This window comes from Zingiber officinale, chromosome 9A (assembly GCF_018446385.1).
Source record: "Zingiber officinale cultivar Zhangliang chromosome 9A, Zo_v1.1, whole genome shotgun sequence".
In the NCBI taxonomy this organism is placed as follows: Eukaryota; Viridiplantae; Streptophyta; class Magnoliopsida; order Zingiberales; family Zingiberaceae; genus Zingiber; species Zingiber officinale.
This window is the reverse complement of record NC_056002.1, coordinates 61409329-61416456: the sequence shown is the minus strand read 5'-3', so window position 1 is coordinate 61416456 and position 7128 is coordinate 61409329. Positions and strand designations below refer to the sequence as shown.

Sequence of the window (7128 nt, the reverse complement as noted above, 5' to 3'; positions counted from 1 at the left end):
AACCTCCTGTAGAATAAAATATATATCTTCTGTGTTAATACACTTGAGCAAAGGTCTTGAGAAAGCTCTTTTATATAATCGCTCCCCTATCATAGTATACTGAACATCTCTCTTCTTAAATATCATACAATATGATTTGCGCCCTCCAGTCACCTCGTATCTCTACGTCAGCTTGTCTTTCAATACAAAATATTAACAGAGTCTGTTCTACTGGTCGATCCAAATTCCATGGTGTTATAGCAGAGGCCAATTTAGCTAATTCATCCGCTACCTGATTTTCAGACCGAGGAACTTTTTGTATATTCACTTCTTGAAACTGAGACTTCAACTTATCAAATGCCTCAGCATATAACTTGAGCCTATTATTATTAATTTCAAAGTTACCTGATAATTGTTTGGCTGCTAATTGAGAATTAGAATAGATGAGAACCCGAGCTGCTCCTATATGCCGAGCGGCTTGTAATCCATCTATCAATGCTTCATATTCTGCCTCATTGTTAGTAGCTCTATAATTCAGCTTGATAGAAAGTTGAAGTCTATCTTCCCTTGGAGATATAAGGAGAACACCAATTCCGCTACCTTGTCTGGTTGATGATCCATCCACATAAACTTTCCAAGTATTTTCTTCTTCAGGGCTTTGAACTTCTATAATGAAATCTGCTAGGGCTTGTGCCTTGATAGCCGAGCGGGGCTGATACTGTATATCATATTCACTAAGTTCGATCGTCTATTTGATCAGCCGACCTAAGGCCTCCGGGTTGAGTAGCACCCGTCCGAGAGTACTATTGGTCAATACAATAATTGCATGTGCTATAAAATATGGGCGCAACCTCCGGGCAGTCAATACTAGTGCATAAGACAATTTTTCGAGTGTAGTATATCTACACTCGACTCCTTTTAATAAATGGCTAGAAAAATATACAGGTTGTTGTTCTTTCCCTTCTCGCCTAACTAATATAAAGCCCACAGCGTTCTCATTAGCTGACAGATACACCCAGAGAGTCTCTCCTACTATAGGCTTAGCTAATACAGGAAGGGTAGATAGGTAATCTTTTAATTCCTGGAAGGTTTTATCACATTCCTCGTTCCATTGAAATTTGTTCGCCTTCCAGAGTATTTTAAAGAAATGAAAGCTACGATCGACCGACCTGGAAATGAACCTAGACAAGGCTATAATCTGGCTGGTAAGTCTTTGAGTTTCCCTCATATTGCGTGGCGGCTCCATGTTCTGAAGTGCCTTGACTTTGCTCGGGTTGGCCTCTATTCCCCGCTCAGACACCATATACCCCAGGAACTTCCCCCCTTTTGCTCCGAATAGACATTTGTCCGGGTTTAGCTTGAGCCTATATTGCCTCAATGTCTTGCAAGTCTCCTCTACATCCCTGCACAGATCAATAGCTTGAAGAGACTTAATTAAGATATCATTGACATATACTTCCATATTTCTTCCAATCTGCCTCTGAAAGACTTTATTCATAAGCCTTTGATAAGTCGCTCCTGCATTTTTTAGTCCGAAGGGCATAACATTATAACAATAAGTACCTTCAGATGTTATAAAACTGACATTTTCTTGATCTTCCTTTGCTAGGGGGACCTGATGATAGCCTTGATAAGCATCCAGCATAGAGATGTACTCACACCCAGTGGTAGAATCTACCAATTGATCGATCCGGGGTAGCGGATAATAATCTTTCGGGCAAGCTTTGTTGAGATCTCGGAAATCAATACATACCCACCATTTGTTTCCTGGATTAGAGACTAAGACCACATTAGCTAGCCAACTAGGAAACTATACCTCCTTGATGTAGCCAGCTTCCATGAGTTTGGTTACTTCTTCCTTGATGATTTGGTTCTGCTCTACACTAAAATTTCTTTTCCTCTACATGACCGGTCGGGCATCTGGAAAGACATGCAACGAATGCTCCATTACTGCAGGGGAAACGCCTGTGACCTCTTTGGGCGTCCAGGCAAAGACATCATTATTCTTCTCCAAGCATTGCACCAGCTCGCCTTTTAGCGTAGGATCAAGATCGGTCGCGACATAAGTGGTAGCTTCAGGTCGATCGGTCTGAATCTGGACTTCTTCCTTTTCTTCATAAACCAGAACAGGCAGCTTTTCCTGAATGACATTGACTTCCATTCTTTGAATTTTTCGAGTAGCATTAGCTTTAGTCTGAACGATCTCCATATAACATTTATGGGCTATCTTTTGATCACCTCGCACTTCCCCGACCTGGTCATCCATAGGAAATTTAATCTTTTGACATAAAGTATAAACGACCGCCCTAAACTCGTTCAGGGTCGGTCGACCCAGTATCACATTATAAGTAGACGGGGCATCCACCACTATAAAATAAGATCTTCTTGTTCTCATTAGGGGCTCCTCCCCTAGAGATACGACCAACATTATTTGACCAAGCGGTTGTACTTCATTACCAATGAATCCATATAAAGGAATTACCATCTGTTGAAGTTCGCTCGGGTTGATCTGTAATTGATCAAAAGTCTTCTTAAAGATAATATTGACAGAGCTACCAGTGTCTATAAAGGTACGAGAAATAGTATAATTGGCTATCATAGCCTTGATTATTAGTGCATCGTCATGGGGTATTTCTACCCCTTCAAGATCTCTAGGTCCAAAACTTATTTCGGGACCAGCTGCTTGTTCCATGCTGCACCCCACAGCATGAATCTCAAGTCTCCTTGCATACACTTTTCTGGCCCTATTAGAATCTCCATCAGTGGGCCCGCCCGCAATCATACTGATATTGCCCTGGGCGGCATTACTCTTATTTTCTTCTTGTCGGGCGGTCATGGCTTGAGACTGAGTCTTCTCTAACACCTGACTCGTACCGGCCGGGGTAGGTAATGCGTCCTGCCGAGGCTTGACCGGGCGATATTCCAATTTGAGCGGACTTTGCTACCTAGGGTATTGCTGTCGATAATAGTTTTGCCTTTGGTAGCAATCCCTGTTTGCTCTTTTATTTCTCAAAACAAAACAGTCTTTAGTATGATGACTGTTGGTCTTGTGATAAGTGCACCATCTTCTCGGTGCCTCTGGCTATATCTCCACATGTTGCACTGCTTGCAGACGATATTCTGGATGATGATGAGGTGGATGAATTTCCCGCGGCCCCCTAGGTGGGGGAACAGGGGTAGGAGCCTTCTCCTTAACCAGAGTAGGAGAAGAAGTAGTGCCCTCCTTTCTGCAAGGCAGCTTGAGCTTCTTCCACATTAATAAATTCAATGGCACGTTCAATTAAGGAATCAAAATTGGCAGGAGGGTTTCTCACCAGATCTTTAAAGAAATCATTATCATTTAAACCTTGAGAGAAAGCACTCACTAAGATTTCAGTAGTAGCGTTGGGTACATCGATAGCTACCTGATTGAATCTTTTGATGTAGGCTCTGATGGACTCTTTGGAGGCTTGTTTAATTGAAAATAGACTCCAAGGAGTCTTATGATACCTCTTGTTACTGGAAAAATGGTGTAGAAAAATCTTCTTGAAATCCTTAAATTTTCGGATAGATTTTTCTGGTAATCTCTTGAACCAACGTTGTGCAGCTCCTCCGAGTGTAGTGAGGAACATCCGATATTTCACCCCATCAAAGAATTGTTGTAATAATGCTACATTTTCAAATTTCAATAGATGATCCTCTGGATCTATAGTCCTAGTGTATTCGCTAATCTGCAAATTTTGATACCTCTTAGGAAGCGGATCATCCAACACGCTTTGAGAGAATGGAGAAATGACTTTTTCCCGTGAGCTATCACTAGTTATCATTTTAACTTTACGCTTTTCTCTATCTGGTGCTTTGTCGAAAGATTCCTGAAATACAGGCCTTTGTCCTCCCTACTCCATAGGAGTACGAAGAAAGGCTCACGGCTGCCTTACCGGAGAAACTGCGGTTGGAGGAAAATATACATGTTCTTTCTCTTCTGGCTCTTTTCCCTTTCGGTGCTCAGTAGTTGAAATTGCTGGATTATGAGCTACCTGCAGAGTGGCTCCAGTATGAGTTTGTTGTTACTGCTGTTGTTGTTGTAGAGCCTTCTGCACATGCGTGTTGATGAGGAAATATAGATCCTCACGGCTAATGGTGAGTAGATTTGATTTTCCAGCCTCTTCCATCTTATAGTCTCAGATTCAGGTAAAGTTTCCACAGACGGCGCCAAACACTACAACAAAAACTCTCATAGACATCAGTGGAACAACAACGGTTTTAAGCAAAAAATCGATGTCTTTGAGTATTTTACACCGGTTTTTCCAAAAACCGGTGTCTATGAGCGCAGATTTTCGCTAATAGACATCGGTTTTTTTAGCCGATGTCTATGAGCACCCATTTTTCGTTAATAGACACCGGTTTTAATAGTGGTTTATAAACCCGGTGTCTATGATAATTTTCTTGTTCTATCTACGAAATCGGATAGTAAAAAATTGTTGTTAAAAGTGATGTTAATGAACCAAAATAAATCTCAAAGTGCTAAAATTCAATATTAAATATTTGTTTTACATTCTTTTAAAACTAAAATAAAAATATTCCTAAACAAACTATAACTTATAAAAATGAAAAACTTTAACCTCGTTTTTACTTTACCTCCACAGCTTACCGCCTCATAAATTGTAAAATAGAAATAAAGTACCATCTAGCTTTTTAACACACTAAATAATTCAAGAAACAAATATAACATAAAATTATAATTCATTACTGTTCTAAACTTTGCTTGATGTCTAGTGTTGATGGAGGAAAAAATAATGTTTTATTTTATTTTATTTATTTGTATACATTGCAAAGGATGAAAATATAATATTCTAAACTAAAAAAGAAAAAAAATAAAACAAGTAGGTGGATTCTGAAGAACCAAATGAAAATTACTCACTGATTTATGTAGTTAGCATTTCTTTATAAAAAAGAAGAAAAAACAGGTGGTAATCGAATAGATGTAGTTAGCATTTCTGTCCACGGGAGGCAGAGACAGAGAGCCGTCTTCGGGCGACTCACCTTCTCCGCCTCTATCTTCTCCTCCCCTCCCATCGCCGACCCAATCTCGACCTCCTTCGTTCTCCCAAATCGAAGCAGACAGAAACAGAGATCGGAGATCTGTGCTCCCGATTCACCGCTCGATCCGCCAAGATGCAGATAGGTTCCGAGAAGGCGTCGTCGCTCGATCTCTTGTCGGCCGTCGTCGCCTCCCTCTCCGACGGATATGGGCTCGATTCCGGCACCGGGGATGCATTCGTGGAGAACCGGCTGCTGATCACCGTCATGAGCATCGTCATCACCGTGCTCGTCGTTTGCGTGGCAATCTTCTTCGTCTGGCGATCGAGCGGAAGGAAGCCCGCCGAGCCGCCAAAATCGCTAGTGGTGAAGACCCAGATGGATACAGAGGAGGGCCAAGGGAAGAAGAAGGTCACCATCTTCTTTGGGACGCAGACCAGGACGGCTGAGGGGTTCGCGAAGGTTAGGGTTTTTATCCGAGTAGTTCATTTTTTGAATTTTTCTCCCATGATCTTAGATTTTTTCCCCCCTTCTAGGCGCTCGCTGAGGAGGCAAAAGCACGGTACCCTAATGCCATATTTAAACTCGTGGATATCGTAAGATCATCTTCCTTCTGTTTCAGATAATTGGAAATACTACTAATTAATTGACTAACCTGTAGTTAGTTTCCTCAATTATAGGACGAATATGCTACTGAGGATGATGAGTACGAGGAGAACCTGAAAAAGGAGAGCTTGGCTTTGTTCTTCTTGGCTACGTAAGTTGAAAGCCAGGAATTTTTTGTTTTTATAAACGATCAGTTTCCTCAAAGTTCGAGCTGATCCCTTTGTTTTCTTTAGGTATGGAGATGGCGAGCCTACTGATAATGCTGCCCGGTTCTACAAATGGTTTACAGAGGTTCTGGAAGCATGCACATTTAGTTAATCTATTCTACCAATAATCCTTTTGCCTTGATCGATTGCTGATTATTAGTTTTTATAGGGGAAAGAGAGAGGAACCTGGTTGGAAAATCTTCAATTTGGTGTGTTTAGTTTGGGCAATCAGAAATATGAACATTTTAATAAGGTTTGGCATGATGAAATTGTTAGTATTCTTTTTGTGGGAATTGCTTGGCTGATATATTTGTGTATTGTGTCCTTGCAAAGGTTGCTATGGTGGTCGATGAACTGCTTCATGAGCAAGGTATATAGTCGATTTATTTAGTTTGTGATTTGACTAAGTCACATATGCTCCTAAAGCTGATTTTAAATCCTATCTTCAGTTGCAAGCTCAAAGTTCATGCATTTCATTTTTCTAGAGAATTTAACTTGTTTTGTAGACTAATTGTTACTCTAAAAACTTGTAAAGTCAACATGGTATGAGGAGTTACTAAGAAACAGTTGAGTAGTCATGTTATCTGTGAGTTTCATACATACAACTGTAATGTAGTAGTCATGTGCAAGTTTGTAGATGTGTTTAATGAATTTAAGCATCATTCTTACTTGGATATTCTTCTATCTTTTTTTTTTCCTCTGCATAGGCGCCAAGCACATTGTCCAAGTGGGGTTGGGAGATGATGATCAGGGTATTGAGGATGACTTCTCTGCATGGTATGTAGTATCAGCAAACTTTTATGCATGCCATCCAAATTTCAATGTCGGCTACTGCTATTTTTCAATTTTCTATTTTTTTTCTCTTTTGCCCATCATTATCTCATTACTCCTTTGTGAAATATGAAATATCAACTGTACTTTCAGGAGGGAGCTTCTTTGGCCGGAGTTGGATAAGTTACTTCAGGATGAAAATGAGACAGGTGCACTCCTTATACAGCTGCCATTCCTGAATACCGAGTTGTATTTGTCAAGCCTGAAGAAGTTCCATATCTGGACAAAAGTTTGAGTTTTGCAAATGACCATGCTATTCATGACATACAACATCCATGCAGGTAGAGATGCTCTTTACAAAGACAACTTAAAAACAATACTGGTTAGGATTTTCCAGTCCATGAAAAGCATATCTAACACAACTTGTGCATCTTCAAGGGCTAATGTGGTTGTAAGACGAGAGCTTCATACTTCAGCTTCGGACCGGTCCTGCATCCATTTGGAGTTTGACATAGATGGCATTGGAGAACATTATATATCACTCTCA

General features: G+C 40.5%; 1 pseudogene; it reads left to right on the top strand.

The window, feature by feature from the left end:
- The first annotated feature begins 5133 nt into the window (after positions 1 to 5133).
- On the top strand, positions 5134 to 6926 carry LOC122019230 (annotated as a pseudogene).
- Positions 6927 to 7128: the final 202 nt, after the last annotated feature.